The sequence below is a fragment of the Eptatretus burgeri genome, chromosome 15 (genome assembly GCF_056783735.1).
Source record: "Eptatretus burgeri isolate ZD-2024b chromosome 15, Ebu_testis_v1, whole genome shotgun sequence".
In the NCBI taxonomy this organism is placed as follows: domain Eukaryota; kingdom Metazoa; phylum Chordata; class Myxini; order Myxiniformes; family Myxinidae; genus Eptatretus; species Eptatretus burgeri.
This window is the reverse complement of record NC_140975.1, coordinates 4,638,882-4,656,600: the sequence shown is the minus strand read 5'-3', so window position 1 is coordinate 4,656,600 and position 17,719 is coordinate 4,638,882. Positions and strand designations below refer to the sequence as shown.

General features: G+C 47.0%; 1 protein-coding gene across 2 annotated transcripts in view; it reads right to left on the bottom strand.

The window, feature by feature from the left end:
* The window catches only part of LOC147011357 (uncharacterized), a 64,265-nt gene that overhangs the window by 34,092 nt on the left and 12,454 nt on the right, over window positions 1-17,719 (bottom strand). The window contains exons 3-4 of one of the 2 annotated variants that reach the window (XR_015051544.1): window positions 13,727-13,880; window positions 12,601-13,507 (exon numbers count right to left, since the gene is read on the bottom strand). The exons of the other annotated variant lie outside the window; for it this stretch is intronic. The gene's annotated coding sequence lies outside the window, so the exon portion shown is untranslated. Of the gene's footprint in view, window positions 1-12,600; window positions 13,508-13,726; window positions 13,881-17,719 lie in introns of those variants that run through there. 2 annotated transcript variants of the gene reach the window in all.

Sequence of the window (17,719 nt, the reverse complement as noted above, 5' to 3'; positions counted from 1 at the left end):
GGAGTCCTGGGTCTACCCTCTGCATCAGAGAAAAGGGAAGTCCTGACTGCATTGTTATGTTGTTGTATAAATGTGATCTGTGACACTGAGTGTGTTAAATTTTATGGTTTATTTCTCCTCATTGTAAACAAGTTTACGTATCCCATCCTCCCCTTGATGTCTTTTGACTCGCTTGGTTTGTTCCATTCATTATAGTATGTTGTCGACCGTCTTTTCTGTGATTTTCATCTTTGCTAATAAGTGAGTGTGTGTGTGTGTGTGTGTGTGTGTGTGTGTGTGTGTGTGTGTGTGTGTGTGTGTGTGTGTGTGTCCTCCATAACTCCAAAACCGTAAAGCCTAGCAGCCTGACACTTTGCATACCTGTTTAGAAAACCCCAAGGAAGTGCTTGAGTAAAAATTGGGTGTTTGGCTGAATTAAAACACTCCTTTTGAAGATAATTAACATTATTTAATGAGATCCTTCATCTGGCGATAATCAGTCACCACTCTCCATCGGGTCTTCAGGCGTATCCTGGGTGACTGTGCCAGTAATTTATGATAACGCATGCATACATGGGTGCACCGGGACGTGGTTCAGCGGAGTGAGAGGACCCGTCCATGTCCCGATGCTGTTCTGTGCTGTGCTGTGTTGTGCTTGTGTCGAAATCAAACCTGTTGCTCCCACTTCAGAGCCTTCGTCCCTGATCATTGAGTACATTATAGTGGCGACGAGGATGTCTTCGTGCATCGACATATTGCAAGAACACGCAATGGGAGATGATGAGGATGCTGAGATACAGCGAGCTGTATTACTGACCATAGGGCGGCACACCGACCTCCAGCCTCATGAGAGATCTTCTTGCCCCAGCCAGACCTTCTGAACCGGGTAAGATCGTCTCGAGATATACATGTTTTTACCCACCATCATCAAGATGATCAGTCAGCATCCGAGTTTGTGGCTGATTTACGCAGACTCACCGAACATTGTGAGTTTCCAGATAAACTCGAAGAGATGTTGTGTAAGTTCTTTACAATCGGCATCAATGACGACTCAATTCAGCAGAAACTCCTTCCTGAATCCGACCATAATTTGGCTACAGTCATGGAAAAAGCCACTGCGTGTACACAAACTGCCGAGAGCCTTCGTGTGATCGCTAACAAGTCAAAAGTTATCCAGCAGGACCCATTGGTTGACAAGATAACCTTTGGCTACAAGCAAAAGTGTTTTAGCCAGCCACCAAATTTACCCTCCGAGAAAGGTCCCTGCACTCCGGCCTGTATCTGCTGACTTGAGAACATGCACCAAGGAGGTGGTTCCTGTTGTTGGCTCAGCTCACGTTACTGTAGGATATGGAAACAGCACTCATGTCCCACCACTACTGATAGTGTGTGGAGAGGAACCAACCCTCTGAGGCCGAGATTGGTTACAAGTAATCAGACTTAAATGGAATTACATAAATAGAGTCTCCATCTCTGATGCTGGATATGATACTATACTCAACAAGTACCCTGGCCTGTTCAGTGATGGTGTTGGCACATTTGCAGGACCTGAAGTGAGGATTCATGTTTCTGCAGATGCTCAGCCATTGTTCCACAAGGCTAGACCTGTGCCCCACATGATGCGATAAATGATCGAATGTGAGCTTGACCGCCTGCAGAGTGAGGGCTTCATCTCACCAGTCGAGTACTCCGACTGGACGGCACCTATCGTTCCAATACTTAAAGCAGATGGAACAGTGCACAATTTTGGGGACTACAAAACGACGATCAACCGCTCTTGAAAGCTGGATGGCTGCCCTTTGCTCAAAGCAGAAAAATCTGTTCACCACTCTCATGGGTGGCCAAATATTCACGAATCTTGACTTGACCAATGCCTATGCTCAAATGGAACTAGATGATGATTCCAAGCTCTACACATGCATCAACACTCATTGAGGACTCTACATGTAGAACAGATGCCCATTTGGCATACGCTTCGCTACACCAATCTTCCAACGCAAGATGGAGACATTTTTGAAAACTGTACCAAAGACAATTGTATTCAAGGACGACGTACGAGTGACTGGCAAGTCACAACCTGAACACCTCGAGAACCGAAATGAAGTCCTCAATCGGCTGTCACAAGCTGGGTTATGTTGAAGGCGTGAGAAGTGGACCTTTATGGCACGTGAAGTTGAGTCCCTGCATCATCAAATCTCCTGTCAAGGCATTTTTTCCCTCTCCGAGCAAAGTTGAAGCAATTGCGAATGCACCAATCCCACGAAACATTTCAGAACATCGTGCATTCTTGGGCATGTTGACCTACTTTGTTAATTTCCTGCCTCAACTCAGCACAACCGTCGAGCCTCTGCATCTTCTCCTCAGGAAAAGCCTTATCTGGAAATGGGAGGCTGCCCAAACAAGATCATTCAATGCCGCTAAGACCATGCTGTGCTCCTTGCAGTTACTTGTCCATTACGACCCATCCTAGGAACTCGTTCTCAGTTGTGACAGCTCTTCACATGGCATCGGGTGTACGTTGTTGCAAACAATTGGAACCGGTAATCCCCAGCCTGTTGCGTATGCATCACGAACCCAATCTGACACTGAACGTCGCTATGCTCAAGTAGAACGAGAGGCGTTACCGTGTGTCTTGGGCACCAATATGTCTTTGGAAGACATATTACCATTGAGACAGATCACAAATCCTTGTTAGGTCTCCTGGGAGAAACCAGAGCCATTCTGCCCACATCATCAGGTTGTGTCCAACGTGTATAACACTAACCGGTAATGTCTATCCATTGGTTTACTGCCCAGGTAAGGAGATGTACTATACTGACGCGATCAGTCGCTTTCCGCTTCCCGTAACCATCCCAGAACCGGCACAATCTGGGGATTATCATTCATCTCATGGCTAACGTCATTCACGATTAGGCGCCCGCAACCGCGAAGCAGATTGCTTCTGCTACCAATCACAATCCAGATTTGTCACAAATTAAACGCTGTGATATGTCAGGTAATTGGGCATCATTACCGGAAGGGACGAAACCGTACCTCATTCAGAAGGATGGGCTCTCTATTGATGCAGACTGCCTGCTTTGGAGTAGCCAAGTGATAATTCCTCCTCAACTCCATGGGAAAATTATCAGTGAACTCCACAATGCTCATCCAGGCATAGTCACCAGAAAGGCTGTTGCCCAAGCCCATGTTTGGTGGCCTGGTTTGGACAGACATTGAGTCCAGTGCACGCTATTGTTACACTTGTCAAGCTCATGCGAAGACACCGCGACAGTCTCCATTGGCCATGTGGTCGTGTGTGTGAGCCTCCTGAGCCTCTTGATTTGGTGGTAAAATATAAAATTAAAAGGGGGTGGTGGCAGGAGATATGAGATGTATGAGTAGTTTATGATGATGATGCATGTACACATGGGTGCACCGGGGCGTTATTCAGCAGAGTCACGTGACCCGCCCAAATACAAGCTGTTGTTCCCACTTCAGAGCCTTCCTCCCTGTCTGTTGAGTACTATACGCTCACCTTTGAGGGGTCTGAAGCCGCCATGTGTTTTTGGCCTGCTCAACCATGCATTGACTTGGAACAGGCCGCAAGGATTTCTTCATGATAAAGTTGTTGTTTTCACTTTCCTCACTCATATTATCGAATGCCTGTTCATCATAGCTACCAATCGCTGGGTACACTGCAATGCTTATAAACATCCGGAGACGCCAGCGTTCATGGCTTCTTTTCATTTCCGCACATGTGATAATCTCGAGAATCTCTTAACCGAAGGAGAATTACAAAATTTAAGTTCCAGATTTGAACTTGGAAGCATTACCGACTCCTTAAAAAGTATTAGTTTGTCTAATTTGGGCATTCGGACATCGCTATCGCTTGCCAACCATTTCTTTGGACTGCTTGCATGAGTGCTTAAGCCGCTTGCCGAGCACCCTTCTGTGGATGTTGGTCCAGTTCCTGTCCCGATCGAGATGTGTCGTCAACAGTTACTACAAGGTAGAGCATGTTCTGATAATGCGTTTTCGTGACAACACGGATTTAATTCAACGACAACAAGAAGAATCGTGTCACGTCATTCTGAGCGAGTAGTTCGTGCTCCACACGATCCCGACTGCATGAGATGATTCAAGGTGCACAGGGAGATGGAGAATGTCCGGAAATGTTACAAAGAGGTGTATAAACAGAAAATGAAGACAGCTACTCAAGTCTCCATTCTGAAATTCTTCAAAAAATTCCCAAGCGAATCAGCTTTTATCTTCTGAGTCTTCAAACTCAACGAGACAGGTTGCAACACCTGAATAAGCCTGCCACAAGCAATATGTACTGTAGCAAATCCCAATCATGACAACACTTATTGAAAACTAATTAATTTTAATATTTTTATTTGTTACACGTTATATTAACACATTGTTTAATGGTTTTTTTGCCCATCCTTGCCCCCCACTGCTTCATTGCTCCCGCACCCTTCCTCGCTCCATCCCTCTCTCTCCCGCTTCTTTTTACCCACCTTCCTCCCTCAGTGGAACCATTATCTGGACAGCGGTTACCTTCCCCTCCTTGTTCCCTCCTCACTTCCCTGTCCTTCCTCACTCCCCCACCCTGCCTCGATATCCCTCCCCCGTCACTCACCCTCTTTTCCTCTCCCCTCCTTCTCACCCCCCACCTCCTTTATATTCCCATTAGCGAAGCGATGGGTTGTATTTCAAACCTATACTAGCGCGTGTTGGTTTTCATGAAGCAAAACATATTCTCTCTGCTGATTGCCCTACTCCCACACCTCCCCCTTCTCTCTCTCTCTCCCTCTCTCCCTCTCTCCCTCTCTCCCTATCTCCCTCTCTCCCTCTCTCCCTCTCTCCCTCTCTCCCTCTCTCCCTCTCTCTCTCCCTCCCTTCATTCCCTCTCCCACCCCGCACCCTCTCTCACCCCTCCGCCTTTCTTTCTCTTTTTCTCTCTCTCTGTCTCTGGACGTATCCGGCCAGTGGTTGTCGAGGAGGGGTTTGTGTTCAGACGGTGTTTGTCTCTGGGTGCTATTTATAGTATCACTGGTACAAAATGAGTTTCAAACATTATTTTGTTTTCATCTTTACTGTTATCCTGTGCAGAATCATTTTGATGAAACAGTATGAAGAGTAATTAACGTGAAACCGCACGTCTGCTTTCTCGTCCCCCACCTCCTCCCGCCTCCATCCTTGCTCCCACTCCCCCCACCCCCCTTGGAACATGTAACTACATTTAGTGAGGCTTCGCTCCCCACCCCCCTTCCTCACCCTTCCCGCCCCCCTCCTCACTCTGCCCCCTTCTGTCCTCTTTCTGCCTCCTCCCTCTCTCCCTCCCTTCTCAATGTTCCCAGCAGTGAAGTGGCGGGTTGCATTTGTTTGCATCTAATATGTAAAGCTACTTTTAAAGGGTGTGGGGGGGGGAGTGGGAAATAACAGAGTGGTTGGAAAGCCTCCGTAAATGAAAATATCTGAAAACTAGAAGGGGACTCGGTAGGGCGCATACTTCCACCACGTAATGCCTGATCCATGAGAACATATCTCTCAATGGTGAAGAATCACCATAAAATATATAATTCTTCTATCCAGATCCGGTTCTTCACCAAAATCTAACTAATTTGTCCTTGTCAGACACCCAACCTGTCCACCAGGTTTTGTCCGAATCTTTCCACTACTTAGAGATATCCTGCACACAAACAAAGAAACAGACAGAAAGGGGGTGAAAACATAACCTCCTTCACCTTCGGTGGTGGAGGTGATAAGTGCAACCTTGTTGTGCTTACTGCAGGTGAGCGATTCAAGACAACAGGAGGTCATAGTGCAACTGCTGCTATTTCTGGACCTACGTAAAAAGTACGGCTCGTTATTGCTTCCAATATGTAAGCATACCCCACGAGTATATTGTTGCGGTTCTTCAAAAACCGCATGCCTCAAAGGCAATGGCACCCAACATACAGTGATCCCTCGGCAGTTATTTCGTTCATTTTCGTGCATTCAGACCTTCCCCTCATGTCTCGTGGGTTAACGGGACGAAGTGCGTTGTGTGGGTCTAATAGCGATGTCTAATAGTTATATCTCCATCTTCCACTCAATCCTGATTTCCATTTCAACCCTTTCCTTTTATCCATGATACAAATCAGATCAAGCAAACAATCAAATACACACGATATGAATAACGGCACCCAAGTAGCCACCTGTAAAACAATCACCACGAGCAAAGACCCTACCCGGCACGCGCATGGTGCGCCCTTTCATTCAAATGTGTGCGCCAATTTACAACGGCGTCTCACCTTGCTCAACCTTTGCTCACCCAAAACTCACCACTTTGACCACCAACATCACCCGCACACGGGAAAAATCATCATGCGCTTCCTTGTTCCTGAGAACTGTCCGGTCGCAAAGGTTTGTTTCTATGTTTACGCTCGATGGGATCATCAGGTCATACATGAGCATGACTGTGGTGAATTAACGTGAATTGAGGGACATGACGCGGGATCACATGTTGTGCGTCTCGCGTATAAGGGGAGGTCTCTGCGGCACGAGTGATTGTCCCCGGGGCATTGCTATTGACATCGGCTGTCCACTTGATGCTCGTTAACTGAAGGTGCTCATTGACTGGTGAGAATGGAGATTATATCGAACTCCGTGCTTACGCGGATTGTCTGCAATGGTTAACTGCACATGTATACGTTACTGCTTATGTACTCCTAGCTGAACCTGTATTCCCCGGTGTGCCCACAGAAGCGGCTCCAATCAAATGGAATAAAGCCTAAACTCTGAAGGTTCTTCTCTCGCTCTCATTTCAATTTATTCCATTTAATTTTCTCGGCTCTCTCAACCAAAGATGGACAAGATCTACAAACCAGAGAGGTTCGACGCAGACCCGAACGCGACTGACGCAGAAATGAAATGGACACGTTGGTTCTGTTCCTTCTCACACTATCTGACCATCATCGCGGAGGGAGCTGACAAATTTGCCGCTCTCGTGAATCATGTCTCGCCCGGCGTGTACAGGCTCTTCTCGGGGTGCGACACTTACGAAGCAGCGATCGAGGTGCTGCAAGCGCTCTACGTGAAGCCCAAGAACGAGGTATACATACGACATCTTCTCAACACACGCAAGCAAGCAGCCGGGGAGACAATCGATCAGTTCCTGCAAGCTCTGAATCAGCTGGGAAAAGACGGCAGCTTCCGGGCGGTAAGCGCCGAGGAACACCGAAAGGAAGCGACCCGGGAGGCATTCATCCAAGGACTCAGATCAGCCCACATACGGCAACGCTTACTAGAGAAAGCGCAACCCACTCTTGACAAGGTAGTCGATCAGGCTCGAGCGATGGATACGGCTCAGCAGCAATCTGAGTCATTTGGGACACCGATGCTGCTCATGAACGCTGCTACGATGGGAACCCAAGGAACCCCACTGGCACAGACACAGCCAGACATAGGGGATGGAGAAACACCCGAGGAGCCGGATACCCAGGCCACGTCAAACTCCTCAGCAACTGCTCCGGTTGGTAAATGCTTCTTTTGTGGGTACAAAAGGCACCCTCGTCAAAAATGCCCCGCCAGAGATGCCACATGCATGAATTGCGACAAGAAAGGGCATTATGCCAGGGTATGTAAATCTACTCTAAGGAGAAATAAACCCACTTCTGCGGCTCTCTACTCGCAAAATAAATTGACTGCAGCCTCCCCGGGGAATCTATCCAAGGCTATCATCAACGTACGAATTAACGGGCATATGGCTGAGGCACTGATTGATACCGGTAGCTCTGAAAGTTTCGTCAACAGCTCGCTAGTGAAGGGCAGGAAATGGGTAATCCACCCGACGGACAATACGGTATGCATGGCCGCCACCTCACTACAATCCCGCGTACGAGGGTACTGCAATGTTGAATTGGACGTAAAAGGGTACACGCATCGGGATGTAAAGGTGCTGGTGCTTCGTGATTTGTGCGCAGACGTAATTCTGGGTCATAATGTCCTCAAGCAGCACACGAGCGTCGAAATACCCTTTGGAGGAAGCAAGCCTCGTCTAATTTTAAATGCGTTGACCACCGCGGAGGTGACGTCCCCCCAGCTGTTCGCTAACTTGTCGCCGGTCTGCAAACCGATAGCGATCAAATCGCGGCGATATACCACTGCTGACATGAATTTCATCACTTCGGAAACCAAGCGATTACTGGAGGAGGGAATTATAGAACCGAGCGATTCGCCATGGCGCGCACAGGTGTTAGTAACCAGCAGTCAGAACCATAAGAAACGGATGGTTGTCGATTATTCCCAAACGGTCAATCGCTTCACCCAACTCGACGCCTACCCCCTGCCGCGCATAGATGAGATGGTCGAACGCGTGGCCAATTATAAGGTATTCAGTACCATCGACTTGCGAAGTGCCTATCATCAAATTCCCATCCGAGAGGAAGACAAACCTTACACTGCATTCCAGGCAGGTAGGCGCCTCTACCAGTTCAGAAGGATACCATTCGGTGTCACGAATGGAGTAGCTTGCTTCCAACGGGTTATGGACGACATCATCTCAGATGAAAACCTCGAAGACACTTTTGTTTACGTGGATAATGTCACAGTGTGCGGTAGGGATCAGAGGGAACATGATAGGAATCTGGACAGATTCTTGAGCATTGCTGGAAAATATAATCTGACTCTCAACTACGAGAAATGCGTATTCTCGGCAAGGTCAATTGACCTTCTCGGCTACACAATAGCCGACGGCACAATTAAGCCTGATCCTGAGCGATTGCGCCCGCTCCGTGAGCTTCCACCACCTCAGGACTTGCAAACAATGCGCCGGGTGATCGGGATGTTCGCTTACTATGCAAGATGGATTTCGCAATACTCCGAGAAAATACATCCCCTAGTGCATTGCAAAAACTTTCCACCAGATGCCGCTGTCGTAAGAGCTTTCCACAATCTCAAGGATGATATCAGTAAGTCCGTGGTTTTATCGATCGACAGCTCGGTGCCCTTCGTGGTGGAGACCGACGCTTCAAATCACGCCATAGCTGCTACACTTAATCAGTCTGGGCGGCCGGTCGCGTTCTTCTCGAGAACTCTCTCTAGAAGCGAGCAGAGACACTCAGCGATAGAGAAGGAAGCGTACGCCATCGTTGAAGCGCTGCGGAAATGGAGACATTATTTACTGGGAAACCACTTCACGCTCGTTACGGACCAACGATCCGTGGCTTTCATGTTTGATGGGAAAAATAACGGGAAAATTAAGAATGAAAAAATTATGAGATGGCGGATAGACCTAGCTTGCTACAGATACGACATTGTTTACCGGCCCGGGAAAGAAAACCCTGCTGCAGATACCTTCTCCCGGGTCTACAGTTCGGCAACAATCAGTCAGGCTTTGCAAGACCTCCATGTGTCTCTGTGCCACCCAGGGGTAACCAGGATGGCACATTTCGTACGCAGACAAAATCTTCCCTATTCTGTTGAAGATATTAAACAAATGAATGCTTCATGCCCTGTTTGTGCTGAACTAAAACCCAGATTCTATGGCGCGGCATCTGGCAGACTGATCAAGGCTACTTCCCCCTTCGAGAGACTAAACATCGACTTCAAAGGGCCCCTACCGACCGAAACAGACAACAGATACATATTCACCGTTGTTGATGAATATTCAAGGTTCCCTTTCGCGTTTCCGTGCTCGGATATGACCTCGGGCACTGTCGTAAAATGTCTCTCTGACCTCTTCGCTATGTTTGGGAGACCTTCGTACATACATTCAGACAGAGGGCCGTGTTTCATGTCGGCCGGGCTAAAACAATTCCTATTAGAGCACGGCATAGCAACTAGTCGAACGACGGGTTACAACCCACAGGGAAACGGGCAGGTGGAAAGGTATAATGGAGTTATTTGGAAAGCCGTAACTCTGGCGCTGAAATCGAGAGGACTGGGCCCCGAGCGATGGGAGGTTACTCTTCCTGACGCTCTGAATTCCATACGCTCTTTGTTCTGCACGTCCACAAATGCCACTCCTCACGAACGAATGTTTACTCACCAACGACGTTATGTTGACGGTCAAACGGTGCCCAACTGGCTGACCCACCCCGGTACAGTGTTCATGAAACGCCCGGTACGACAAAGCAAGTATGAACCGCTGGTGGAGGGGGTCGAACTCATTGACACTAATCCAGAGTATGCTCATGTCAGGCTCCCGGATGGCAGGGAGACCACTGTGTCGGTTCGCCATCTGGCTCCCTCAGGTACTCCTCCCGCCGGTACACCACCTTCTGGTACTCCTCCTTCTGACATTTCCCCCCCAGGAACTCCGCCAGGCGACGGGGCTGCCGCGTTCCACCCGAGAGCGATCGAGGAGTCATCCCCGGCACAAGTCGAGGCTCACCAAGAGGATCGGGAGTCTCCCTCAAGTGAAACTGCCGTTTACTCCCGGAGAGGTCGACGAATAAGGCCCCCTCGACGACTCAATCTGTAAAGGGGATTATCGGCATTCTCGCTGCTCATGCTCCTATATGCTCATTATATCATATATCGATGCTCATTTCCATGCTCCTACAACTCAAAATAATCACTGCTTGGCATGTATGCTTCTGTAGATCTATTAGTCCGCGTTGCTTGAAATGTATACTCCTATAGTGCTAAAGCAATCATGGTGTGTAAGATGGGCCCCTAGTTACATTTTAAAGGTGGGGAGAATGTGGTGAATTAACGTGAATTGAGGGACATGACGCGGGATCACATGTTGTGCGTCTCGCGTATAAGGGGATGTCTCTGCGGCACGAGTGATTGTCCCCGGGGCATTGCTATTGACATCGGCTGTCCACTTGATGCTCGTTAACTGAAGGTGCTCATTGACTGGTGAGAATGGAGATTATATCGAACTCCGTGCTTACGCGGATTGTCTGCCATGGTTAACTGCACATGTATACGTTACTGCTCATGTACTCCTAGCTGAACCTGTATCCCCTGATGTGCCCGCAGAAGCGGCTCCAATCAAATGGAATAAAGCCTAAACTCTGAAGGTTCTTCTCTCGCTCTCATTTCAATGACGTCATTATTTTCAACGATCGCCCTTAGTTCATATTTCCATGAGCTTTCTGGAACTGGGAAATTGATATTTTTACAGTTTCGGCAATGAATCACTTTGTACACTTTGTTGTGTTGTTGTTTATAAAGTTATTCTCATTGTTTTTTACATCACGAAAGCAGGTGACAAGTACTTTTGGTTTCTGTCTTGTAGAACCTCCACTTGCCCATCTGGATCAGTCCCGCCATTTTCATAAATCCATTGTTATCGTGTCCTTGATCTTGGGCATTTAATATTGCTAGTGCGGGCCCATAGGTGTGGACCTGTAGGTGCGTGACATTATGTGCAGCTTCGTTCCTTCGCTCTCGTAAACGACGACTGGATTGGGGCATTGTTTCAATTAGATTGAACCAACCGTATCATAAATGGCCATAACTTGGGAAACACCTAGGAAAAATACTCAGGTCCCCAGCATCAATTGTGACGTCATATCATACGAAGAAGAAGAAGAATTGTGTCGCCCCCCCCCTCTCTCACCCCTCTCTCTCGCCCCCACTCTCACCCCCCTCTCCCGTCCCCCTCTCGCCCCTGCTCTCTCCCCCTCTCTTGAATTGTGACCCCCCCTCTCTCTCACCTCCCCTCTCTCACGGACCAACCGTATCATAAATGGCCATAACTTGGGAAACACCTGGGAAACATACTCAGGTCCCCAGCGTCAATTGTGACGTAATATCAAACGAAGAAGAAGAATTGTGACGCCCCCTCTGTCTCCCCTCTCTCCCCCCCCCCTCCTCTCTCCCCCTCCTCTCTACCCCCTCCTCTCTCGCCCCTCTCTCTGTAAATGTATTCACAAATGTCTACCAAGCACAACAATTAAAAAAGACCTTTCAAACCCTTGGGGAAAACAATAAATAAATAAATAAACATTAATTGTGACGTCATTCGTGATGTCATAGCACCGTGTCCTGTCATTGGTTGACAGACATTATTGGTCATTATTGGTTGACAGACAATATAGAGGTCGTTATTGGTTGACAGAAATTGGTCATTGTTAGTATTATTATTATTATTATTATTATTATTATTATTATTATTATGAATATGCTGTTATCATTATTCTGAGATATCTTTGGGAAAAAAATGGCATGATAAGGTGATAAGGTGGAACGAGACTTCAGCTGCGATATATACACCTTTCCAACACTGAAAAAAGCAATAAAATGGCCGTAACTTGTGAACCGCTCGTTCGATGAATATCAAACCTTGAAAAGGCACATCCACGGGTCCCCGGCAATATTCCTGGCAAGTTTCAATCAGATCGGATCGGCGGTCGTCGAGAAACGGCGATCGCAGACAGACAGACAGACAGACACACAGAGTTTGCTGGAATTATAGATAGATTATTCGTTCTCCGTCCCAGTTGAGCTCACCTCTTCTCAGCCATTCCAATGAGCCTTCTTTGTCCATCCCAACCCGGTCCAATTATTTTTTGTATTTCCCTGCTCTTTTGTCGTTCTCCCAGTTGTTGGTGTTTATTTGTTGATGTTTACTTTATACTGTATATATTTATTTTGTCTATATTTCCAGTTGTTGAGGCTGTATTTGTTGCTGTTTCATTTTCCTGTGCAGTATCTTCGATTCACACCTGTTTTTGGAAATTCCTTCCAAGGTGAGTTAGGGATACATTTTCAGGTTTGTTGTGTTCATGTTTGTTTCCAAATTGAATCCGATAGTCTGTTGAACATCTCACATACTCAGCTGGTCCGACACTCGTCACGATGTGCACCTGGTTGAGTTCCATCAGGCCGCTCCCTCTCGTCTCGGTAGGTACATTCTCGGGATGCACTGGTTGTTGCAGAACATTTTGTGGATTGTCAGGAGTTTTCTTGTTTTGATGTCCAACTTGTTGATTTCTGATTGGGGCCAGTTTATTATTCCACAGCTGTAATGGTACACTGATACTGTGAGTTGGTTTATGGCTTTGATTTGGTTTCTTGGGGAGAGATACGTTTTCAGAGCCCACGAAAGAGTCCGGTTTGGACGTCACTGTGAGACGGTGGAGACCCTCGGATTTCCCCACCATGTCCAAGCCATCCACCATGGAGGCTCGAGGTTCTAAAGTTTGCATTTTCTGCCCTTTTTATGTGTAAAAATGCAATCTCTTGTGTTCAACTTTGTAATTTAATTATAAATTTTACTGTCAGCTTGGATTCATTTGAAACAACTTATACTTCATATTTTCTCTCTGCGAGGAGTGTTTCAGTGTTTCAGGGTTGGACAGCTCGACAGACAGACAGATTGCATGACCCTATTACATATTTATAAATGTTTATTGTCACATTGAAAAGAAATACATGATATATCGACACAAGGTGTTTGGACACTAATCAATGCTGCCAAACAACAATATGGACGTCGCAGGAGTGGCACGCAGAATGCCAAATTAGGCTTTCCTTCTCCCTTCATGTGACGTCAAAGCAGGACAAGCAGCAGACGCCTTGGCTCGTTCGAAGGTTCTTGTCTGACCTGAAACCAAGGACAATGATGCATGTTACCTGCCCACATTTTTGCAAAACAAGTCACGCCCTACATTCAAAAATGAAGGTATCACAAAACTAGCTTCCCAGCAAGCAAGGACCAGGATAGGTGATTGGACCACTGAGTGGTGTTCATCCGGGACTGTGCAGGAAGACCACTACCTGTGGTGAAAATCCTGAAAACTGAGGCTGGGCGGCAAACACTTACCTGTGAATGCTCCCATTTTGTGAGGAGTGTGAATGAAAACTCCTTACAGGTGTTATTTCCATGTAAAGAGGAAACAGAGTGCACAGCAGCAGCACAATCCCGAGGAGAAGCACAGTCGAGTCACAGAAGCCGGTGATGATGGGATGTAGTGATCCTGTATATGGGGAAAGAGATGCATTCTGTTCCTGATAAATTACTGCCAAACCGATACAATCACAATCCATGTTTCAAACAAAACAAACATTGTTCATCTTTATCTGTGGTATGTGAATGTGTGAAGCCAAAGGAAATAATTTCAACACAAGGGTCTCTGTGTTTGGCATTCACATCTCAACACTTCGCTTATGCAACTGAGATCCCAGTGTTAAACCCTATTTATGTGTGTATATATATATTCTTTTTAAACAAAAGCAGGACACTGACCTGATGACATGACAGTGACGTCATGTGCATAAATTATGTGGACACCACCTCCAAACTAGGATGGTGTCTGTGTGGCACTCAAGTCTATACATTAGCTCAGGTGTATCCAATCACCTTCAAAATCACACACCAAGTTAATTGGCCTCCACCTGTGTTAAATTGTTGTGATTGTGATTTTTTTCAGAATGAAATCAGCTGTTTCTGTTGGTATCCTCTGTTGGGTCGTGCATTAAACGATGAGCACCAAGGAGCTTTCAAAAACTTCTCGGATAAAGTTGGGGAAAGGGACGTAGTGTCACGAATTTGGAAGCTTACTGCACACAACATCCAGGTCCTATAGATCAGTTATATCGATAAGTAAGTGTTTCTAGTAAGGGATCTGTCCCCTGTGTCTCATGGGAATTAAGTGTACGTGCACTGTGGATTATTTTGCTAGATAGGATTTCCACATTTTACATCACGTACAACAACAAAAACACTCTGCTCTCTGCATTCTTCACGCGTTTGCGGCATGCGGGCGTGTCTGGAATTCCATGCCTCAGGCGGTATGCGTTTCAGTGTGGAATTCGCACCGTATATGGTCACAAAGCGGTTTCCTTCAGCTGCGCACCAAACAAGGGTATGCGTCGTTTTCCGGCCAATGAGCGACGAGCAGACCAGAGCCGGGGCGTTCCTTTACAAGAAGGCGGAGCCGCGACGCGTCGTCCACCCAATGGGAGCAGGCCACGGGAGAGGACCGCGCCCGGGAAGGGGAGAAGGAGCAACGAATGATTGCGTCCCGTCGGCTCGAAGCGTTTCAGTCGAGTCTGCTCGAGTTCGCGTCTCTGTCCAGTCTGCTGGAGTGCGCGTCCATTCTACTCAAGTGCGAGTCGGGCCTGCTGGAGCGCGCGTTTCTGTCCCGTCTGCTCGAGCGCGCGTTTCTGTCCCATCTGCTCGAGCGCGCTTCAGTCTGGTCTGCGTCTGACTGCATCCGAGGTGTCTCGTCTGCGCATAACTACAAGAGGTCAACCATCTCATCTCGAGAGATCATCTCGAGTCGCCTGCCTGCAAGCCGGAAGAGCGTGCCAACGCCCGACGCTACCCTCCGTACCTGGTGCTTGGAGTGACCTCGTGTTGTGGGTTCGAGTCCCGTTACCCCAAGATCATCTAGAACCACATGAGGTGGACAGGTCCATGTTTTTCTGGGCATGTGTGTGTGTCTTTGTGCCCAGCTTGAAGTAACAACTGTGTAAGTGCTTCCTTTGCTCATTGTACATTGCATTTCTTATAGTCGTGATAACTCTGCTCTTTGTGTGCTTCCCCTCCCTGATTATTGCAGAACAAATACCCCTATTGTTGAATGTACCAGCTCGCTTCTGTGCTTCTTTCATTGGCTTAGCACGGTGTGTGTTGGGAAATTGGGAAACGGTAAATTGTGTATTTGGACCGACGGACCTCGGTAACCATCCACTCGGGTTACGCATGGTTCGAGTACGGTGACGGCTCGTTCCGCTCGAGGCCGGCCGAGGGTGTGAATTCCCCGGTAGCTTTGCCGCGTGGATACTTAGGTATATTTAAGTTGACAATTAACCCTACTCCACGCGACCGAATTATTGGCGATTCACGGTCCTGAAAGGGACCCAAGCCTTTCGGAGTTCTCTGCGAAGCATGATCTAGATTCCGGGTGTTCGGTGCAACCGACTCGAATGCTCCACCCAGCGGTCGTGTTCGTCGCTGACACCCGGCCCCACAACAATATCAGGAGAGGAGTATAAAAATATTTCAAAGGCCTTGAATATCCCTTGGAGCACAGTCAAGACAATTATTAAGTAGATGGCGTATGGTACCTCTAAGACCCTGCCTAGATCAGGCCGTACCTCCAAACTGGATCACCAAGCAAGGAGGAGACTGATCAGAGAGGTCACCAAGGGACCAAGGACAACTTTTAAAGAGCTACAGGCCTTTATGGTAAAGATTTGTCACTGTGTGTATGTGACAACAATATCCCAAGCACTCCACAAGTCTGGCAGGGACAGTATGGTGGCAAGAAGAAAGTCATTACTCAAAAAGCCCACATTGAGTCCCCTTTTAGGTATGCAAAAAACATACTCTGGAGATTCTGAAGCCGTGTGGTAAAAAGTTTTGTGGCCTGATGAAACCAAGATGGAACTTATTGACCAAAATGCAAAACGAATTACGTTTGGCACAAACTCAACAGAGCACATCACCCAAACAAAGAACACCATCCTTCATGTGAAGCATGGTGGTGGCAGCATCATGTTATGGGGATGTTTCTCATCAACAGAACTGGGGCACTTGTCAAGATAAAAGGGAAAATGGATGGAGCAAAATGCAGAAAAATCCCAGAGGAAAACCTGCTGCCCTCTGCAAGAAAGCTGAAATTGGAACGGAAGTTCACCTTTCAGAATGACAACGACCCGAACCACACAGGCAAAGCTACACCAGAGTGGCTTAGGAACAAAAAGATAAATGTCATTGAGTGGCTCAGTCGGAGCCCAGACCTAAATCCAATCGAAAATCTGTGCCATGACTTGAAGATTGCTGTCCATCAGCGCTCTCCACGCAACGAGACTGAGCTTGAACAGTTTTGTACAGAAGAATGGGTAAATATTGCCCAATCAAGGTGTGCAAAGTTGGTGGAGACCTATCTCAACAGACTCACAGCTGTTATTGCTGTCAGAGGTGTCTCCACCAAGTATTAACTCAGTGGGGTGGACATTTATACATCCAAGATATTCTAGTTTTGTATTTTTAATAAATTTTCTAAAATTTGTAGAATTAGTTTGTCACTTTGAAGTTGTGGGTTATGATGTGTAAATAAAGGTGGAAAAAGTCTGATTTAATACAATTTAATTCCAGGCTTTAAGGCAACAAAAGGTGAAAAATTTGAAAGGGGGGTGTAGACTTTCTTTTGGCGCTGTTTACACCGGCTTCAATCGTACCTCATGGCTGTAATGGCGAGCATCAGTGAAGGATTAAGTCTAAACACGGTCAGAACGCATAATCCACAAAGCACAGCAGCCTCTTTGCCATGCAGTTCAACAATCTCCACACATTTCGATATATATATATATATATATATATATATATATATATATATATATATATATATATATATATATATATATATATATATATATATATATATATATATTGTTGCGGACCGGGAGGTCGGGTGAGAAGACCACGAGGTGGGGGAAGCTATCTGTTCCCACCAGAATCCCCAGAATTGTAGGCCATCGCACACGTACAATTCCGTGACGTGGCAGGTCGCTTAACTGACAGTGGACGCCAATAACTCAACCACGTGATATAGGGTCCTCCCGTCTATGGGTTAATCAGGTTACCTAATTAATCACATGGTTTAAATACTGGTGAACACGCCCTCGGTACAGCTTGTCCGAACCGGATCACTCTACCGGATCGGATGCAGCCGAGCGACACTGCCAAGGATGTACCAGCTCACAGGAACAGATCCTTGGGAATAAAGTCCCGGCTAAGCTGGGATTCGGACCATACTGGATCAATGAAAGAAACTAAAAAGACGAGCTGGGAACATTCCTAATAATG